The sequence below is a fragment of the Protomyctophum bolini genome (genome assembly GCF_963924005.1).
Source record: "Protomyctophum bolini genome assembly, chromosome: 14".
NCBI classification, from domain to species: domain Eukaryota; kingdom Metazoa; phylum Chordata; class Actinopteri; order Myctophiformes; family Myctophidae; genus Protomyctophum; species Protomyctophum bolini.
The window spans coordinates 5,382,433-5,394,551 of record NC_137875.1 but is presented as its reverse complement, the minus strand read 5'-3'; the positions used below and the strand labels follow the sequence as shown (position 1 = coordinate 5,394,551).

Below are 12,119 nucleotides of genomic sequence, written 5' to 3'. Positions count from 1 at the left end.
TTCCAAGCTTCTCATCATGCTGGAAAAAAAGCAGACAGAGAATCCGAATGAAAGCAGTTCTAACCGTGTTGATAAATACAGCATGTTCTATTGTTCTGTCTATTTAATAGTTTTACATTTCTTCACATTTACGTATAGGCTCTTCAGAATTCCATTCAGATGGATGTCTAAAGCTTAGTTCAAGTGTTAGTAGTGTTGATGTTTTAATGTTTTGACCTCTTTCACCTGTTAATTAATATGGTTGCATTCATTATTTGTCCCGTCAGCCTCAGAGCCAATTAAACTAGCCAGGGACATAATATACTGTATTTACATTTCAAGTGGTCAACAGTAAGAATCAGAGCTTTGCATTTGGTTCGGCACAGACCACCTACATTTCCTTTCCTGCCTCGATCTGTATTTGGCCAAAATATCAGAATAATTGCTGTACATTTAGGTTGGGCAAATTAGATTTTGGAGTAGTTATATGAACATTACATTAAAGGGCCACTTCTTTTAATGATATTTAGGACACAAGAAACATGTCTAATCAGTTTTTTTTAGTCATGATGTCATGTCCATGACCTAAAATCTGTCATGACTGTGGTCTCACTTCCTTCCTGGACTACAAAGTCACACCTCCATGCAGCCTCCTCGGTCTCCACTGTCCACAAGGAGGGGAATTGCACTAAAGCATTGTAGGAATTCAGCAATCCAGTCAAACCCTAGTCAAACACACATAGGGTGCGTTCGGAAATGTGCCCTGAACGCACTGCAGTGTGCTCTCTTGTCGTTCGCTTATTCAGTGCACTCGGTGCGTTGTCGTTCGAAAGTCCAGTGCGCTGCGCACCGGGTGTGCCGAGTGCCCGCACTGAGCGACCCTAACCCTGAAGCTGGGGTTGTCCGGTGTCTGCGGTGTGAATGCGTCACAGCTGTGGCACACTGTGACGTCACCGCCCACCACACTCCACAAACTGACCACATTCCCGGTGTGCATTTCCGAACGCACCCATACTATCAACATTGAGTTTCTCCCAGCGGTGAAATGTCCCTTTAAGGACGATGAACCCTGTGTTTGTGTTGGCTTGTATGAAGCGTGAGAAATGCAACAGTTATTGTTTCAACATGTGGGGCTTTGATATGTTGTTGTTGGTTTGTTTTCTGTGTTCTTTCATGTTCTTCTATATGAAAATAACTACTGGAATTTATTTTGTTCTATTATCAAAATTATCAAACGAACATGTATAATTTCTGATTTGCGTGTTATTTGCAATTCAAATAAACTAAACTGAACAACTAAAAATCTTAGATCTACTGCATTTTAAATGAGAGCTATAATCAAATGGAATGCCAGCTGTCTAACACGCCATTGCTTGGGACAATTATTGGTAAAATAACATTTATTGCCTTTTGTACTTTAGAATTTGACATTTTGAGGAAATATATGAGCAGACCAAGTAACCCTGGTCCTGGTCAAAGTGTTTACCACTAAGATAGGGTTTGAATTGACCTCAACTTCATGATCATATACATGGTGTCATAGGCTTACATTACTATTATTTTTTGAAAGAAAATAGCGTAGGAAATAATGTTAATGTTGAAAAATCAACATTATAATTGATCAAATGGAAGCCAGCCTCCGGACTCCGGTGGCAATCAGTCTGTACACTTTGGATGAGGTCACTCCGTCAGGTGACATCATCATAGGTTCAAATGGCAACCCGTGTTCCAGCACCAGCAGAAAGCAATTTCCTCATATCAAAGGTTGAACGATGGAAAGAAAAAAGCTGCAACTTCACAAATATCAATCACCTTGAGAGGGAGTGCTTGACCTTTGACCTGTGACGTCATGCCCAGTGTCAGGTCGGGTGCCTTCGGTGCTTAATTTGGGAAGCTTGATGACCGGTGATGTGATTTATCACTTGTCTGGGGGTTGTCAGAAACATGTTTCATTTGAGTGCTTAAAGGCAAATGGAAAAACACAGCTATGCCAAAGTACACCGGGAGCAATTTTTATAGCCCACAGTACAAATTGGTTTAAGTTGTTTAGTTTGCCTTTTGTATATTTGCGTAATTGGTCCAATTGTTTTCTTTTTAAGTAATCCATGTTATACTAATTGGAAGTCAAGGAGACACCAAATAAACATCTCAACCTGCAAAACCTGAACAGATGGTCTTTTATCATCATCGCAAATTTGACGGGGCTCGTCTTTCTCTCTGACATGAGGTTGTTTGGGGAGTTTTAAAGAAGGACGTTGCACGAATGCACGTGCCTGCAAGATTCCTTTATTTTATTGTTGCTTTGTTCATAGAGTCTCCTCATTGGAATGGAATGGATGAGCTCAGAGCAGAGAGACACTCATTATGGAGTCCCTCAGTCACTTCAGCCATTAGTCTATACTCTAACAAAGGTGTAATGTACTGTCAAGTGTTTGAGTGGTATGACCGCTCCAAGGAACAGCAATGTCTGTAACCTACCGGTATGTGACTATGTTTAGAGTACCAGTAGGGGCAAAAGTGGCGCTGTTGTGCCAGAGAGAGAGAGAGAGAGGCAGGGGGAGAGGGGAGTTGCACCACTCAGTTCACACGGGTGTGATTTTTCCAATATTGTTGGGGCCTTTCTGTGCGGAGTGCATGTTCTCCCTGGGCAGGGGGTTGGGGGGCGTACCTTTTTAATTTAACTCCAAATTAAAAAGGTAATGCAGAGATATACATGGATTAGGAACTGTAATATACTGTTTTGGCTATTGTAATCCCTTTACTACAACTGGGGAAAGTAATTATAACAGCGCTGCCAAATCCCATGGGCTGCCAAATGCACAAGACATGAATCTTGATGAGATTCTTGGCACTCTTGCATGGTTTAGACTTTAGAGAAACACGTTTGAAGGTATACTCAAACACAGAGTATATTCATAAAAGATACATTCAAGGAGGACAACTTGGCCAAATGTTTAAAAGGAGAAAAGAATGAAGGGAGAAGCAAGTGTTTCTTGGTGTGGTTGGGTGATGCCTAATGGTCCGTCGTATGAGGGTGCCCCGTGCCAAAAATAGCAGATCTGCAAGCTCACAACATGATGCAGCATAATGACATATACACATGCATGAGAACTCAAGTGTATAACAGGTGGGGGGAGTTTATGACTTGCAATCCATTTAACAACTGTCGCAAATATTTGGAGAGAGCTGGCGGGGTTAGGTGGGTCAGCCTTGTAGCAAAAATAGAACGTGATCCTCATAATTAAAGTGGTTCAGAATGAAAACCCCTTTCTTCTGAATGCCAGTTGCCTCTCCTGCTGCATTGCCAAAGCTCAAATGAAACCCGATTTATACGTTATCGCATGACAGTGTCGTACGATTAGTCACACACGTTACCGCAGTGAAATTTGTTCTCCACATTTGACCCATCTCTTTAAGGATTTAACCCATTTTAGGCGGGAACCCCTTTTGGTGAACCCCATTACGTTATAATTTAGCTAATGAAAAATACCAGATCTACAAGCTCATAGCTCATAGCTCGTAGCGCGCCACTGAGTGGCGCGCTACGAGCTTGTAGGTCTGCTATTTTTGAAAAATCGAAGAGCGACTGACGTAGAAGACATTTTTAGAATCTGATCTCAGGTCAGAATGAAAACTGTCAGGATGTAGAAGACATTTTTAGAATCTGATTTCGGGTCAGAATGGGTTAAAGCACACACACGCGAACACGCCACTCCACCAGAACCACACAGAGAGGCGCTCTGTTCATTTAATTACCCCCAAATTAAAGGAAAATGTATGATTCAGTCATTTCGCCACAGAGTTAGATCATGTTCTATGACATCATCCGGACTGCTTAATTTGCTTGACCTAATCCAACTATAGTGGAAGTTGAAACGGTCTGAACATCCAGCGAATTACTATAAAAGTTCTGACACGTCATCTCAACATGGCTGAAATTCCAGCGTAACTAAAAATCATATATAACCTACAATATATTTGTGGTTGAAAGATTGTGGAATAGGTTAACCTAGCATGCCGTAAGTTTCACGTTTCACTGAATAGCAGCTGGACATTATAACAAATAATTACTTGAGTTGCAGATTCCATAAACCCATGTTATCTTTGCTGTCTTGCACATTGGAAATTGTTTGACTGTATTGGGGGAAAGCCAGAAGGGCACAACTGGCAGTTCTGTGCTATCGTTCTTCACGAAGTTCGGCAATATGGTTGAGGGCCGTGAGAATCCCTCAGGGACTGAAGCTCACACTCATTCGTCAAAAGACCTCTGACCTTTAGATCTCCCAGTGAGTCAATTGTTATGATTAGCTCGATCCACTTTCTGCCTTTTTTCTGCCCACAACACGTGGTACACAGTTATACAAAGATTTGACCGCAATAAAACACTCAAGCTTTATTGTGTTTAATCCTTTTGTCAGATAGGCCTAATGTATTACGTGTTCATGTGCATTTTGTCATTTTTGTCAATCAATCAATCAGTGCTCTTCATCAGGAAGCATTTATTCTGACGAATCTTAAGTAATAGAGGAAAAAAAGAGAATTCATAGGAATTCTCTTACATTAGGAGCAATGTGTAATCCAATATTTGTTTCCCTTCATTTTTTAATTTGTTTTTTTCTTGGTGAGGTTTTACACTGTGCATTATTGCACCACACTCGTGCTTTTTATATGACATGGTTAAGGGAATTGGGTTAACCGAACTTGCCATTCTTAAGTATAGAGGGTGTACTTTTCTCTCTGCCACAAAGAATCCCAACGCTCCTCCATCACCGGGCTGGGCCTGTCCCAGAATCCAGAACAACAGTTGCTTTTAGCAGTTGTTATTGACTCGGCTCAGTTATGCAGCAGTTGGGACAACTCCTGTTCCCTCCGTGGCATGAGGCACAACAGCAGACATGCACCACATGTTGCCGAGTTCCACTACAACGCCTGTAAAACACACCACTAAGCAAATGTGTCAGAGAGTGTCTCAGCAGGGCGAGATGATGATGGGTGACGCAATGTGTACATATGCTGACAGGTGGGATATGGGATGGCTAGCATTTCAGACCGACTCTAGCTGGCAGAGATCGGACTGGGTGTAGATTCTAGAGAATACTTTTACTGAGCTGGTCTGGGCCCTTTCTTCTCCCATGCAGTCTCACGATGATTGAAGACCAACATCTTGTTGCCTTCAGCTGTATTTAAAACGGTAACAGGTACGGTCGCCCCTTTTCCATCTCGCCCCCACTACTCTATACCTAGCTGTAAATAACAACCATAATTCATGTTGGTGATTATATAAAAGAAGGTCCTCAAATAAATCTGTATACAAGATCATTTCAGAGAGGGAGGGAAATACAAAATTAACTGTTAACTACATTAAAACATTTTGCGGGAGCGAGTTGGTAAAGGGGCGAGTCGTTTGGTATTCTTTAAAAAGAAAGGATATTATGACAAAATCTCTTTATGCCTTCTTTCTTTATGCCTTTTTAGGATAATTGACATAATGGAAGCCTAAGTATCCCTGTACTGCTTTGAGATAAACAGGGTAGCTCTCTCTGAGAGTTTGCAAACTAATTTATCTGTAAATAATAGAGATTTCCATCTTAACGGATTACAAGCTGATGCATATCCAATGAATTCCATTTGAGGTACTCCACTAAACTGGATGACAACTTGCAGTATTAAAGACATTTTGTTAGCATATTAATGACATCAATACAATTCTAATTATCGAAAAGTCCCTGCTTAAACAGACAGCTTTATTGGTCTGAAGTGTTGAGGATTAAAAAGATCCCACTTGAGATTAAAATAATGAGATACACATTCATTTAATTAAATGAATGTGTATCTCATTATGCCCCACCCGGCGTGATGTGAAGAACAAGACAATGGAGTTTCATCATCGGGTTAGGCTTGAAATAATTCACATTAATAAAGTTTTTATAGTGAGCGAGATCAGATGATAACATTTCACGACCGTTTTGAGGTCCGCTAGCTCTTCCAATGCATGGCTTTCCGACATTACGTCATAGGCCAGCCAAAGTCTGTGGACTTTTAATGTTTGTTTAGAGCCTATAATTATAAATCCCCCGTCCCCAGCCAAGTCTATATGTACTCATTGGACTGCAATGTTTGAGTATAGGGCAAATATGATGGAATTATTTTGCCAGCCAAGTCTATGGACTTTAATATTTGTATACGGAAATTATGATGTTCTTTTTTTGCCGGGCCAAGTCTATGGACTTTACTTGAATTTGTTTAGGTCAGTAAATGACAACGTAATTAAGACGCCATGCATTTGGCTGATATAAGTACTGCCCTTGCTGCGCCCCTCACTTCACACAAGTGTTTTTTTTTTGTTGGCTCTATATGCTACTATATTTTATATAGCTTGACTTCCAGAGTGGATTGTCTTGTCTTGGACCTTGTGGATGCTCCGAGGGGGCAGCCCAGTCATGGACAGCTGTCGTGCGGACGGGTGTACGTAGAGCCCAGAGTAAAGCACAATCTCCCCATTGTGCCTGACCTGCAGCTGGCATGGGGACGGAATGCATGTACACAATGAATCAATCAGAGACCCTCCTAAGTGGACCAGACCTGTGGTGGAGTAATACATAGGGGGCAGCTGCCTGTAATAATATGGTCTTTACATTACAGTACCATAATCCCCCTGTAAGGGGCTCTCTGCTTTCACCTCAGCTGCCCCATTCTGGCCCAAATACATGCATACTTTCACCCCCATAATTCAATCATTTCAACATTATGACCTGAAGAATTTGCATACTGTATTATATGTCATATGAATGATATTGATAGGGTTATATACTTACATAATTATGTTTCTTAATTATACTACACTATCTCAGTTCTTTTTCTTACCTCAGATATACCAGTCCTTATATGTCTCAGGTAGGCTACTTATAACGTACACCAGCTCAGTGGCCTTGTGGTTAGAGTGTCCGCCCTGAAACTGCTGGTCGGGTTTCGATCCCCGGCCGGGTCATACCAATGACTGTAAAAATGTGCTTGACACTCAGCATCTATAGGGTTGGATTGGGGGGTCAAATCTACTAATCAAATCATTCCCGAGCGTTGCACGGCTGCAGCTCACCGCTCCAAGAGATGTGTCAAATGCGGAGAACAAATTTCACTGCGGTAACGTGTGTGACAAATCGTATGACTTTGACTTTGACTTTACATGTCTCACCTCAGGTATACAGTACCATGTGTAAATGGAGATCATTGTTTGTTTCTTATTGATTGATCTCTCTTCTCCCTTTCTTCACACTCTTTTTTTTTTTTATTCACATAACATCATCATTCCAGTGCCCTCGAGGTCTGTGACACATGAAGCTGCTTCCACTGGTCTCTGTTGCTCACTGCCACTGAGTTCATTCAGTCAGTCCTGTGTCCCTATACTGATACTCAGAACATCCAAATAACAAAAACCATGGAACGTGCACAAAAACGTTTTTTTCCCACTGTTTTACACCTGGAAACCTGTGATGTGAGTTACCGTGACAATAATAATAATAATAAAAAGAAACACTGGAAAAGTGTAAAATGCAGATCTAAACCGACCCGAATACATCAGGTCATATCTCACCTGCATGGCCGGTAATCGATGTCAGTGATCTTACTGTAGAAGCATTATACAGCACTGGTTCCCACATTCTTTCACGTCAAGGACCCCCAAATTGATACTATAATTTGCCCGCGGACCCCCATTTGAAAAAGACATGCCGGGGGGACCCTCATAAGAAAAGATTTTTTACGGCTCAACCTGTTTAATTTCAAGGCCCTGTGCAGTTTGACATGCATATTAGTCTATACAGATCCCCATCATTTGTCATTTTCATTTCTATCTCTGAGACCCTGATGTATTTTGTAAAATCAATGTTAATGTAACTCTGAGAGTGTACAAATGGATTTTGTGCACTCTCAGTGTTGGTTCCAAACTATCATTTAGCTGGGGACCCCCTGGAACTCCCTCAAGTACCCCTGGGGGTCCCCGGACCCCACTTTGGGAACCACTGCCCTACAGTATGAATAGTGCTGATACTGAATATGTTACTGTAGGAGTCACAGAACCACTTGTTGCACTTTTAGTAAGCACTGTACTGACAGTGCTTAAAAAGTAATTCCAAAAACATGTGCAACAGCGCCATCTATTGTAATAATTAGGTAATGAGATGGAGAGAGACAGCCATATCCTGGATTTTTTTGTTTTGTAATGTTACATGAGTCAGTGTGTTATTTCTCCTTTCACTTAAAGGAAAGCAAAGGGTGCATTTTTCTAGTTTCAGCCAATGAGAGTACCTACCCATTCCAGTTCAATTTCACAGTGTTTTCCAGTTCCACTCTCGTTTTGTCTGCTCCCCAGAGAATTACTGCAGGAAAGTGAAGGCTCGTTTGAGAAATAATAAGAACAATCAAAGCATTGATGTCCATTTATTGGAAACACCCAAGTTGAGCTCTTCTATGATTAAAGCGCCAAACGGAATGATAAGGAGGGACTTGGAAGCAAAATGAATGCCCATAGCAGATGCACCCATCATAGGGATGGATGCAGTGGAATTAGGAGTCCTAATTGGCGGAGACCAATATTGGAAAATGGTCAGAGGAAAAATGGAGAGACTGAATGAAGGACTAATAAGTAAGTAAGTACATTTTATTTATAAAGCACCTTTCTTAACAAAGTTACAAAGTGCTGTACAATGAACACAGTAAAATCAATCAAAAATTAAAAACAGGACAGTATTACAACAAGCAAATAAGAACAACACAATCAAGTAACACCAGGAAAATGTTTCCGAAATAAAAACGTTTTCAACAAACTCTTTAAAAGGTTTTGGTTGGTGTGAGGTGACATTAGGGACCGTTATAAAACTTTACTTTACTGTCCATTAAATTTATATAAAATGTAAATTAGTCTTTGGCACACGGGCAGTCGGTGTACAACAATAAAAAAAACATAACCCAGCAACAGTGATCATCTTCTGGCTGTGGGGATTATAACATTTATTTAACATTTAACATGTCCACAGCAGTATAATTGGCACAGACAGGAAATGCTTCTCCCATGAGTTATAGAAGCATAGAAAGAAATACAAGAGACGGAAGGAGATAAATAATAGTGTAGTTTTATTTATTTTTATTCTGGGAATAATAATAAAGGGCTAATAGAAGTTACATAATGCACTTGGATGGCAAAAATGGCAGATCTGCAAGTTCAGTGTCTTGAATGAGATGTGCTGTGAGTTTGCATATCTGCTATATTACCCAGCATAGGACCGTTGCACAGTGAAGTATAAACAATTAAGGCTTTAGGATTTATACGTCGTTTTTAGAATCCTCCTCCTGTGTCCTCATCATGTGGCATTTTTTAAATCCTGCATCCTCCCGTATGAGTTCTCATTGGAAAATTGCTATCCTGACCTTTAAAAAAAAATACATTTTCTGTTTATTAAAGAGCTGGAGAGATAGGGAGACACACCCCCGAGACTGACAATAATCAGAATGTAGAGATAGAGATATTACTGCACCTGTAATGCCACCCACAGCCAGCCAGCAGGGGCGCTAGCGGCTAAACTGTCATTTATTTCTCCTCACTATGTATACGTCACGAGGGTCGGGGCAAAAAAAAAAAAAAAGAAAACCCAAAAAAAGGAAAACCCTTGAGGAGAGTCACGATAACAGAACCTCTAGCTAAAACCACCACCAACTCCAGTTGAAGGTAAATATTATCACTCTGCTCGAGTGCTTAATTATTTTTCTCCCCGGATAATGACACCCACGACCCGGCGTGTTTAACGCTAGCCTCCCGTGCGACAGCGCCTGCGAGGATTAACCACCCGGGCAAACGATATTACAAGTGTTATTTAGCTAACAGCACTAAAAAGGTTAGCTTCTTTAGCTAGCCAGCGGCAGGCAGGCAGGCAGTGGCAGACAGGCAGGCAGTGCCTCGCATCGCATTGGAGAAAGTTTAGCCCAGCCAATGTTGTTATATATAAACCTGCAATTAATGTTAATATTTATGATTAGAAACCACCCGTACGTGGCGCCACCAGAGTTGTCTCTCTGACTCACAGCCATGATGCAAAGTTATGAAAGTAATAATAGTCTTCAATATAAGGACTAACTATAAAGCCTGTCTGCTAACCAAAGCACTGCACATATTATTATTATTATTATTGGCGATTTTGCCGTACCAAACGAAGTGGTTGCACCAGTCAGTCAGTCACCTGAGAAGATCTACATGATCTGTTTTCTGTTTGATAGATGCCATCTGTCCTCCCATGACAGCACCTTGTTGTTGTCAAAGCCACGGGACGGTAGCAGTGGAATTCTGCTTGATAATGGGTGTGGACTAGGAGTAGGATACCTACTTTTTTTTTAGTTCCGAAATGTAAACAGCACGTGGTGTACAGTCAGTCAGAGACATTGTCTATTGTTGTCTCCTGTGTATTCAAATCATCGCCATGGGGCGGGCACATGGCATAAGCAAAAAAAGAACACAGTAATAATGAATAATACATGATCAACAAATACGAAACACTGTCATGTGCAAAGGAGAAAATGAGTGGTTGTCTTATTCACGAATACAACTATTCAGTATTCAAGTATGTTGCTTTACTTTAATTTTAGGGTTATATGAAGAACTCACAAAGGGAATGAGACAGATGTATATGGACAGTCTTTGGCTTTATGATTACAGCCAGACTTAAGACCCTATTTAGGTTTTGGGGTCACTGAAGAAAACCTTGAGCCATCCCAGACAGTCCCATTTACCCATGACATACAGTAGCTCTGGTCCATAGCTCTACAACAACGCATTAGAGCTATGGACCAGAGCTACCCATGACAGTGTTGTGTAAACACAAATCTGTCTGACATTTGGTCATCCTCGCCTAACCAACACTCACTGGCCTGTGTGGCACGCTGCTGAGAGCTGGGGTGGGGACCGGGGTGGGTGGCTTGAAATAAGAGAAGTTACTAAGCTAATGTCTCCCCCCAAGAGTGTTTATTTTTAAGACGGAAGTACAAGTTGTGAGTTCGTATGATAGAAATGGTGTCAGAGGACATGTGGAGTTCAGCAAGGATCATCATCAGCAATCAGCATCTTTTTGTTCTTGTATTTTCACTGTACTGTGTAGGCTTATTATTTATAATGTCACGGTTGACGAGTAGTTTTATTTAGTAGCTAAAGTAAATAGAGATTTCAGTCATTCAGAGGCAGACCTATTAATCATCTGGCCCTTTAGGCTATTGGCTAGTTACAGTATTGGCTCATGTGTCTGCATGGTTACGAAACGCTGCAGACTCTTACGCACACAATGCTTGGGTGATGATGTAAGTCATTTGTTCCATAACAAGAAATTGGTGCTTTTTGTTTTCTGTGAGTGAGCTTACATTATTTTTTAGAGCCTGACCGATGCCAGATCTTTGGCTCTGAGCCTCTGATCACCGGCGATTACTGATGTTTTGACCAGTTTTTGTAAATACGCCAAAATCTTGACGTCCATGTGAAATCGGTGTGATTATTTCCCATTCAAGCTCCCATTCTGTTCAAAGTCCAGTTCATAAGACAAAAACAATCACACTCATGTGAAGTTTTAAAGTCCATAGACTTGGCTGCCACATGACGTCACGAGTGGGGTCTTGTTTTTTTTCTTATTTCTGAAAGCCAGACGTTGCGCCCCTCAAAAAGTCAAATGATAAAATAACCATATCAGATATAAATAAGGCAGAGTAGCCCCACAGTAGGTAGAGATACGTTTGTATTTATGTTTGGGAATGGAGTAGAGAGTAGAGTTACAGACACTAGACAGTTCATAGAGTTCTATAGTGCCACTGTGCCAGATGGCAAACAATATTATAATATATATTATATATATAATATATTCACTGTCTTTTATATAATGTGAGCAAACAGGCGTATTCAGTGTATTCACTGTCATATTAGTTTCTCGAGACAGACTGTTGGACACCGTTGACTCTGTCGACTACAATTTACAATTTAGGCATTTAGCAGACGCTCTTAATCCAGAACGACTTACATTAAGCAAAAACAGAAGGCTAGGCTAGGGCAAGTGCTACGGGCCATGGTGGAGTCTGAAGAGGTGAGTTTTCAGACTATGGCGGAAGATTGGGAC

At 41.0% G+C, this 12,119-nt stretch overlaps 1 protein-coding gene across 2 annotated transcripts in view; it reads left to right on the top strand.

Annotated features, from left to right (window-relative positions):
* Positions 1-12,119, top strand: part of klhdc3 (kelch domain containing 3) — a 68,004-nt gene that overhangs the window by 5,456 nt on the left and 50,429 nt on the right. The window contains exon 1 of one of the 2 annotated variants that reach the window (XM_080782466.1): positions 9,626-9,700. The exons of the other annotated variant lie outside the window; for it this stretch is intronic. The gene's annotated coding sequence lies outside the window, so the exon portion shown is untranslated. Of the gene's footprint in view, positions 1-9,625; positions 9,701-12,119 lie in introns of those variants that run through there. 2 annotated transcript variants of the gene reach the window in all.